The sequence below is a fragment of the Canis lupus genome, chromosome 24, assembly GCF_011100685.1.
Source record: "Canis lupus familiaris isolate Mischka breed German Shepherd chromosome 24, alternate assembly UU_Cfam_GSD_1.0, whole genome shotgun sequence".
Lineage (NCBI taxonomy): Eukaryota > Metazoa > Chordata > Mammalia > Carnivora > Canidae > Canis > Canis lupus.
The window spans coordinates 29,187,740-29,197,718 of record NC_049245.1 but is presented as its reverse complement, the minus strand read 5'-3'; the positions used below and the strand labels follow the sequence as shown (position 1 = coordinate 29,197,718).

At 49.3% G+C, this 9,979-nt stretch overlaps 1 long non-coding RNA gene across 1 annotated transcript; it reads left to right on the top strand.

The window, feature by feature from the left end:
- Nucleotides 1–3,858: 3,858 nt before the first annotated feature.
- Nucleotides 3,859–9,129, top strand: LOC102152209. The gene is made up of 4 exons (XR_005377388.1): nucleotides 3,859–4,039; nucleotides 4,754–4,835; nucleotides 6,687–6,833; nucleotides 9,032–9,129. It is a non-coding gene; the product is annotated as an uncharacterized LOC102152209 (long non-coding RNA).
- Nucleotides 9,130–9,979: the final 850 nt, after the last annotated feature.

Here is a 9,979-nt window from a genome sequence, read left to right as displayed (position 1 = left end):
AGAGTAAGAACACAAGGACAGCTAATGAGGGGGAAGTAAACCAGGAGGAGATATTTTAAATGTACTTAACTGGGACCTGGGGCCGAGGCAAGATTTTTTTTTTCAGAAGGAACTGATGTGTAAGTTGAAACCTGAAATATGAGTAGGAATTTGCTAGAGAAAGAAAAGTATTCCAGGTTCTGGAACCTGCATGTGCAAAGGCCCTGTGGTGGGAGAGAGCTAGAGGGCATTTGGGGAACCTCGAGAAGTTTCGACAGACTTAGGAGTTGTTTGTAAAGGACAGCATGTATGTAAGAATCCAGCTGGGAGGTCCTCTAGCCCAGAGGGCACAGGTTCTTCAAGGTCTTATCCATTTCTTTTTTCATCAAATGATCCTTTTCTAAAGAGTAAGATCAATCTCAGAGGAAATTATTGCCAAGGAGGAGCAAAGAAGGAGAGTATGGTTAACTTTGACTTTTTCTTGTGCTTTGCCTTCACAGGCAACGTGATCTCTGTGGGTGTCCCCCTGACTTCTGGGTCCGGTTCTCCTCCCTCAGGTTCCTTTGTGTCTCTCCATTTTTCCAGTTTCTTACCCAGCCACTTTTATGGGTGTTTTTTTTGAAAATGCTACCCCTTCCTCCTTGTGAATTACAAGCTGCTGTGCTCAGGCTTAGCCAGGGTGACCCTTCGGTTGTCACAGCGTGGAGGGAGTGAGACCAGCCAGGGGGTCTTGGGGTCGCCCAGGACCGGGGGAGTGGCAGAGTGGGTGCAGAGGAGGGCCTAGGTGTCAGAAGGCTTCAGGAGCTCTTTGAGAAGGCTTGAGCATGGCTTGGATGAACCTATGGGTGGACACAGACCATGGAAGAAACACAGGGAGGTAAGGAGGGGCGGGGCAGAGGGGCTGGAATCTTTGAGACCATGGTGTGGAACTCCGGAACCGCACAGCACAAACTTGGGGGAGTCGTTTTACCCCCTTGACCTTCAGTTTTTCCATCTGCAAAGTGGGGATACGAACAGTACCTATCTCGGGGTGCCCGAGGGAACGAAATGAACAACGTTCAGACCTGTGATTGGCACGTGCACCTCTGTCTCAGCGTCGGTTCAATACATTCGGACACATTCCCATAAACACGTGGTTAACACAGGTCTGGAGTCCAGAAGGAAGACCTGGGCTGGAGGCAGAGACGGGTGGGGGTGGGATCTCCTTTCCTGGATCATCGCTCCTGGCCACCAGGTAAATATTTGCTGGGTTAATGTGGAAGCATTTAAGAGAATCAACTCTGCACAGATAGCTGCGGGTTGTTAGGAGGACCTTATTTGCATGCGCGCAATTAGTATGTCAATTGCCAACCAAGCGACTCCACTCATCAGAGCTGCCCGGGGGACTAGTTATTGGTAGCACTCGAGTATTTAGTTTGAGTTACGGTGTGAGTTCTGGAGCAATAAAACTACAGACCACTGGAAAAAAAAATGCAATTCACTTCTTCTCACTGGTCTTCCTTCCCATTAGCCTGGATGAATGGAATGTCTGGAATCACGTTGACCTTCCTTGTATTCCGGTTCTGAATGGCAGGCTGCTGTGCTGTAAGATGGGATGAGGGGTGGCTGCGAGGGGTGCGCTCCCCCGCCTCCGGGGGAGTCTGAGCAGCCTCGGGCGGCTGCTGATGGGAATGAAGATGCCAAGCACAACCCCCCCGCCCCAGGCTCCGGGCTCTCCATTTCTTCCATCCAAGACTAGTTGAACAAGAAGCGAGAAAGAGTGCCTAGTGAAAGAGGAGACGAGTGGACAGGAAAGTGGGCCCATTCTATCCGTTCTTTCCTGCTGTGTAGAACACCACCCAGGACTCGGTGGCTCAGAGCAGCAGCTCAGCTCATCTGGCTGGAGGCCCTTCTGCTGGGCTCACCTGGGCTCGTCACGGGGCTCCATCTGCTTTGGTCTTGGGCCCGGCCTGGAAGTCTTGGATGCCTGAGCCTGTCTCCAAGGCCTGGGTCATCTTGACCCTCCTGGCATTGCCAGACCAAGTCTTGTGTCCAATCCCAGAGTCAGTGTGGAGGAAGGGACTGCACTGGTGTGGATTCTGAGAAGGGGGATTTGTTGGGGTCACTGCTGTAAGGATGAACCCTGGGAGTCTCTGCACTGTGTCCAAGATTCCAGGGGTCTGCTGAATCACACAATGGTGATGTTGCAGATACTGATAATAACCCTAATACTAGGATTAATAACATATACCTTTTTATTTAGTACTTATTAAATCCTGGGACAGAAATAATGCATTTGGTATTTAATCTTCTAGGCAATTCTGCTGGGTCAGTACCCCTCCCAGTTTGTGGATGAGGAAACCCAGGGTGTGTTTTTCTTTCTTTAGGTATGGAGAGGGAGGAGGGAGGGAGGGAGTGGAGGGAGGGCGGGAGGGTGGAGGAGGGAGGGAAGTTAAGGAAGGATTAAGGAAGGAAGGACCATGAGTACTTAAGTAACGTCAATTTTCTGGTGATTAGTTATTCGTGTATTCTTTATTTCTTTATTCTGTCTTTTTCTTTCTTTCTTTTCTTTGCTTCTTCTTTCTTTCTTTCTTTTTTCTTTCTTCTTTCTTTCTTTCTTTCTCTCTCTTTTTTTTCTTTTTTTGAGAGCAGGAGAGAGCATGTATGCACATGTGCTGTAGGCAGGGGTGGGGCAGAGGGAATATCAAGCAGACTCCCCGCCCAGAGCAGAGCCATATGTGTGGGGTTTGATCCCATGACCCGGAACTCATGACCCGGGCCAAAACCAAGACTCGGATGCTTGACTGACTGAGCCACCCAGCCACCTGAGGTTTGAAAGGTGAGGTTTGTTTCTCTAAGTGCATCTCATGGCTGTAATTCTTTGTGAAGTGGGAGAGGCCTGCGGTGGGAGAGGCAGGCTCTGGATCCTTCCACCCTGGCCAAGGGATCTCTGGACAAAGCTAAATCACATTTCCAAAGGAGGTCCTTCGATGTGTTGAAATGTAAGCAGCTTTCCCCACATAGCAGTTTGATGAGCTGAGCATACGTGAATCAGAAACACGAGGCTGATGTTTGTCTTTCTCCACATGGGGGTCTGGCACTCTGCAAGTTCCCTTGGCGAGCAGGATTCGGGTCCTGCCAAAACCTGGAGTTCTGGCAGAATGGTGTGGGCCTTCCGGTCAGGCCAGGCCTCCCTCCCTGCTGTTCAAACCAGAGTCCCAGCCTCCTGCGGCTCTGGCTTCTCCCACCGCTTCTCCCAGCTCCCGAGTCCCAGGGACAGGACAGCAGGAGGCGTCTGCGCAGCCCAACCCTGGGTGGAAAAAGGTGGCACAGGGCACGGTTTCCTGGAGCGCTGCCAAGCTGCATCCTCTAGGTGCCAGGAACCCCAGCGACGGAAACTGCGGCTGCAGGGCCCATGCACGGGGCGTGCTGTCGGGAATCAGCTCGGGCTGAGGGCGAGTGTGGCCCAAAAGAAGGGGGGGACTTGGCCGGGGCCCGCGCAGGAGGTGGCCTTGCCAGATTCCTTTGAAATCATGGGATGGCGTTCTGGGAAAAAGCAGCTCTCAGGTGGAAAGGGTTCAGAGCAGACCTGGCTCATCAGGCTTTTCTGTAACCGTGTTCCTTCTCAGAGCCTTCACTGTCTGAGGTGAGGGGCCAAGGTGGGCAGCAGGGCCGCGGCAGCCTCGGGCTCATCTGCCAGAGGAGCTACCTCTGTCATACTCACCAGGGCACCTCTAGCATCTGGCTGGGACCTGGCGCTAAGGTACACTGGATGAGCAATGAAACCTGGGGATGAGGCTGATTTAAGGCCAAGGGCCACAGCCAGAGGTGAGAAAGAAACAAAAGGGGCAGTGGATATTCTGGGCCATTCTGGAACATTCTGGAATGTTCTGGAGTTCCTGGCCATAGTCCCAGTTCTGAGTCTTCAGATGCCCATCCTTCGAGGGCTGCAGGATGCCCTCCTGGCCTCTCTGACTGACCCCTGAGGCTGCAGCTCAGCCAATGCCCCCTTATTCTCCTTTCATGACCAATTATTCCTGGGATCCAGAAAGATCTCTTGGCCGTATAGGGAGCCGTGCAGGTGCTGTCAAAGAAAAGCAGGGTTGTTACTCTGAAGGGAGAAAGCCTGTGTGGGTCTAAGGTAGCCAGCTTGCTCCCCATTAGCCGAATATACCAGGTCTCAGAGAGTCATGGGCGATGGTGGTGGCAGGGGTTCCCTGGGACCATTCCTAATCCCATGTCTGCCCTCAGTGCTGAAGCTGGTGCTGATGGATGGTGTTTGGTCCATCAGATGATGGAGCTCCCCTTGTTGGATTCAGGGCAAGGATCTGAAAGCGTGGGGAAGGTCACTGTTGAGTTAACATAAGTGTGAAACCCTCTCCAGACCACAGTGAGGTGATTATGAGGAAGGGGAATTCCGGGGGCTCCCCTCCAAAGCTGAGCTACTGCAATGTTCCAGGCCCTGGCCCAGGCCCTGTCCTCAGTCCCCATACAATCCTGCAAGGCAGGGTGGCTGCCCCATTTTGCAGATGAGGAAACTGAGTCCAGGGAATAAAAGTGACATGTCCAAGTTGTTGAAATGGGGTTTGAAATCAGGTGTGGCAAATCTGAAGCCCAGGTGATTTTCAGACCAGCCTCTGCCTCCTGTGACCAGAAGGATGTGTGTCCTCTGAGGCAACCTCCTATTGGGAACCTTGGTGTTGCAAGGGAAAGACTCAGGGGAGAGACTAAAGAATATGCTCGAAAGTCCGTGTGGTAAGGGGAGAGGAATAAAGTGACTCCTTCATCCATCCAGATAATACTGAACATTTACTGCAGCCTAAATGCCAGAGATCCAGCAAAAAGAAAGCCAGCCCCTGACCTTGGAGAGTCAGTAGGTGAGTCAGGTATTTTTTAAGTATTACACAAAAATCATAAATTGCGTCTGTGAGCAGTGCTCTGAAGGAGAAGTATGAGATACTAAGAGATATTCTGAGAGGGCTCTGGCATGGTCAAGGGGGCCAAAGTAGCTTCCCCGAGGAAGGAATGCTTTAGCTCAGATCTCAGACATGAGTAGGAGTTAGCAAAGTGAGTGTGAGAGTGGAAGGGGAGGAGCAAGAAATATTCCAGAGAGTCAAAGGCCAGAGACACGTGCAAAGGCCCTGTAGCAGGAAGGAGAGATCCTGGTGCTCTCTGGAGATCAAAGAGCAAAGGGCTGGATGGTGTCTTAAAGTTGGAGCATAGGAAGCCAGTGAAATATTTCCAGTAGAGGGGGCATGATTATATCTGAATTTGGAAAAGATTCCCCTGGCTTCCATGTAGAAGAATATGCTTCCTCTTTTTTTTTTTTTTTTAATTTTATTTATCTAATTCATGAGAGACACACAGAGAGAGGCAGAGACATAGGCAGAGGGAGAAGCAGGCTCCCTGTGAGGAGCCCCATGTAGGACTAGATCCCAGGACCTGAGCCGAAGGCAGACACTCAACCACTGAGCCACCCAGATGCCCCAGATATGCTTCCTCTTAACTGTGAAGAGTAAGCTTGGCAAGAAGGCACTGGGAGCCAATTGGTAAGTCAACTTCTCTGGCCAGTCTTTGGTTTCCCCCTTTCCATGGGAATTTAGATGCAGTGATTGATCATTTCCATCTTGCAGATGTTCTGTGGGCCTTCCTCATGCTACCGGATGCTGCCTCTCAACAGGACACTGAGTCCTGGGGGTGAAGAGATTCTTCTCTTCTTCTCTCAATCTTTCTCTTGTAGCATTTAACATGAACCGTTCCAGAGTGAGTTGCCATGTGCACATGGACAGGTATCTGTGAATACCTGGAAAACAGGTAGGATAGGCTGTATCACCATGCAGTGATATCTACTAAGGCAGCATGTGTGCTGGGATGCACTGATTCTACCCCCTGGCATCAGCTTTCAAGAACTACCTGCAAGAGGGCAAAAGAAGAGTGTGGGCGGGTGGTCATGCTAACATTGTTTATGAACAGCACAAAAAACTGGAGCCAAATTAAAAGTCCACCAGTTGGCAACTTAAAAATTATAGCACGTGCATAAGTGGGGCAAATACTCAGTAACCATTAAATGAAATCAGTGGACCCTTTGTGTGCTCAAATGGCAAATCTCTGAAGCATTGTGACAGATGAAAAAAGCAAACTGTAGAAAGGTACATACCTTGCAAAAATCAGCATAGACATGCACCCCAGGGGCACTTGGGTGGCTCAGTCAGTTAAGCATCTGTCTTCAACTCAGATCATAATCCCAGGGTCCTGGGATCGAGTCCTGCCTCAAGCTCCCTGCTCAGCAGAGTGTCTGCTTCTCCCTCTGTCCTTCCCCCTGATCGTGCTGTCTCTCTGCCCCAAAAATAAATAAAATCTTAAAAAAAAGAAAGGCACCTCCCGGCTTCCACCCCTAGTCTTTCCTATGACTTCTATGTCACATATAATACCATATAAAGAACAGAGATTTCCGAGAAATACTTCCCTGGTGATAATGGTTGCCTCTGGACCGGGTCAGTTTTGGAGGTGACCTCTGTCAAGGGGAACTCTTGCCTTCTCAGTACTAGTCTACTATTTAAAAAAAGAAGGTTGAATTTATAGATTTCTATGTAACTTAAAATTAATTTAAAAAGATGAGCTAGGGCTCTTAGAGATACTCGGGAAGATATTGGCCAGATCTGCTGCGGCAGAGGGGCAGTTTCAGGTCTCTATAGGGTTCTATGCTTGATTGTCTTTACATTTTTCAGAAGGTACGTTTGTGCATTCGTGGTGCAATAACACAAGGAAAAATGAAGTAGTTCTTCTAATTTGGTCTTCTCTAAGTGAGCTCAGCAGCTAGGAGCACTCGGGGGACCTGAGGCCCAGAAACCCATGTGACAGCGAGCCAGCCTGCGGTGAGTCAGTGAGCGAGGGAAGAAAAGGCCATCCCCAGAGCCCGCTGAGTCACGTGACGCCCGAACACAGCAAACTGGCTTGTTTTGCAACCCAGGCAGGCCCTTTAACCACAAGCTGCTGGCTGGCCCCATGCGGTGGGGGGAGATGATGCCAGCACTCTTCCCTCAATGAGTCATGCTCCTTCCCGCAAGAGCTAGGGCAGGATGTGGAGGAGATGGGCTCGGGGGGCAGAGGCTTCTGCCTTTAGGCCATGGGAGGCTGGGTGCCCTGGAGGGTGGCAGGCCCCGGGGCCCTTGGGGAAGTCCTCGTTGGGGCTGCTGCTCTCCTGTGTAGATGGACACAACCACCGACGTGGGCCGCAGACCACCGCACTGAGTGCCTGCGTGGTGATCACAGGGAGGCAGGTTTCGGAGGCTTCCACTCAACACGGATAGCACATTTACGTGCAGGGCACTATGCTCATGTGACGTGAGAGCTTACAGGACAGGGCTTGCTGGCCCTTGTACACAGAAGGGGAGACTGGGCCTCAGTGGAGGTAAGGGGCTTGCCCAAGGTCTCAGGTCCAAGCTGGTAAGTGACAGAAGCAGGATTTGAAACCAGGTGCGGCTGAAGTCAAAGACCAGCTGGCTTTCACTGCCCTCTCGTCCCTTCCAGAAAGGTGTGTGTCCACAGGTCTGTGGCCTTGGAAGCCACTCCTTGTGCATCACACTCTCAGGTTTGCTGGTGGAAGGGAAAGTCGGGCAAAAGTGGGAGATCCTCAGAGATGGTAACAAGAACTTGACGTACCATTTCTGAGCCCTTCTCGGCCTAATGCTGGACCGAGCACGTTACTTTCATGTGTTGCTCAGTCCCTCCAACACGGTGGTGAAACAATGATCTTTGTTCTCAGGAAGGGCACACTGAGACTCAGAGAGTGAAATGACTGTCTAAGCACACAGCTAGCAGAATTCAAAACTGAGTCTGTCTGATTCCAAAAACGCACCGTCTGTAGTTACCCATAAGCGCTCTTTCCACCTGCAAACACAGATTTCCTGTGAGGTCCAGCTCTTGGCTCTCCTTTTCCTCTGCAGTCTGACCCTTGCCCACCAGGCAAGTTCTTATTCATGCTCAATACCCTACCAGGAAGCCTTCCTCAGCTCCATAGCAAGGGGTTCTCTTGTGCCCCCACAGCTCTCCAACCACATGGGTCTTTATTAGATGTGCTTTTGTGACTCTCCTTACTTACCTTTTCAGAGGGCCATGAGCTCTTTCAGGGTAGATATAATGTAATGGTGAATTTTATGTGTCATCTTGACAGGGCTAAGGGATGCCAGGGATACCAATGAAACATTTTTTGGATATGTCTATGAGGATGTCTCTGGGAAAGATGAGCATTTGAATCAGTAGACAGAGTAGAGAAGATGGTGGGGATAGGCATCATTCAATCTGTTGAGGGCCTGACCAGAACAAAAAGGCAGAGCGAGGATGAACTCATCTTCACTTGAGCTGGGAAGTCCATCTAATGCTCCCAGACATTGGAGCTCCCAGTTCTTGGCCTTTCCAACTCCAAGTGGGACTTCTCAGGCCTTCAGACTCCAACTGAGTTACACCACCCATTTTGCTGGTTCTCCAGCTTGTACATGGCAGGTTGTGGGATTTTTCAGCCTCCATAATCACATGAGCCATTTCCTATAATAAATTTCCTCTTACATGCATATCTCTATTGGTTCTGTTTCTCTGGAGAACCATAACTCATACAGAAGGTAGCACATTCATTAACTATGTTAAAAATACTTTGGTCATATTTTCCATCCAGAGACTAGTGCAGTGGTTACATCATGATCAACCCATAGATCTGGGCTTGAATCCTGATTGGTCTGGGTGATGTTGGGTCTGGTCTGGGTGAAGTTGGGCCAATAACTTGACTTTTCTCAGTTCCGTCTGTAAAATGGAGATTCTAAAGTTTACTTCCCAGTGTCACCGTAGGGATTAAGTGAGATATTTCTGTAAAGTGCTGAGCACAGTGCCCGAGGCACAGAGTGCATTCATATCAGTAACCACCCAGTCTAGTCCAGTCAGAGGTCAGCAGATGACTGGCTGGGAGAAAATATAGCTGTGCAGCAGCCCCTATGCCATTGTGAGGACCCTATTCCAAGCTCTGAGTGCTGCCCATGATTTATAACGTCATCCCCTGAATATATCATTCCTTATTTTTCAGAGGGTGGTGATTCACACCCAAATTTACAGATGCAGAAAAGGGGTGAGAGAAGATGAGCTGAATAAATCTACAAACCAAAATTCACATATGGAATAATATAAAGAATAAAGATTTTTTAAAAAAATATTCTTTCTTAATTCTGTCTGAGGGAATTACAATAATTTGCATCAATCACCTAAAGAAAAAATTTATTTAATTCCCAAGTCTGATGAGGGTGGGTTGAAAACCACATACACAAACACTACTTGTGACCCTCTGAATTCTTACAAATTTGGGGACGATGTGATAATACATTGTCACACCCTGATATTTATCCTGAGAAAATAATCCTGAAGAAAGGAATAGACATAAGCAGAGATATTTATTACATCAGTGTCTATAGCAGCAAAAACCTGGATAACCCTCAAAGGATCATTTGTAGGGGACTGGTAAGTCAAGTCGTGGTCATCAATGTAATTGTCAACAATGTCAGTGGTTTCATTGGAACATGCAAGATGTTTATTACACAATTACCAGGAAAGCAGAATGCGACCTGGAATTTATTCTGTGAATGCAAGTGTGTGAAGTTTGTGTAAATGTGAGCAAGGGCAGGCAGGTCAAAGGCAGAAAGAAAGAGTTGTTGAATGGGGGGTTGTGGGTTGCTTTCATGCTGTTGTTTGATTGAGTCACTATTTCTGGGTCACACTATAAGTGGCCTGGAGAAGTCGCCTCACCCTGGGATTTCATACCCAGATTATTTTCCACCAAGCTGTATCTAGCCTCCTCTTGCCTCTCCTGCAGCCAGGTCACCCCAGCAACCCCCAAAACAGCTTCCATGCTGGCCTCAAGATGCAAATACACATAATGGTCTCTTGTCTGGCTCCCAAAAGCTGACTGGCCTTCACCAGGGACTTCCAGGAAGCCAAAGCACTCCAATGTGGACTGAATGGTTCCCCCTTGGAGTGCTCT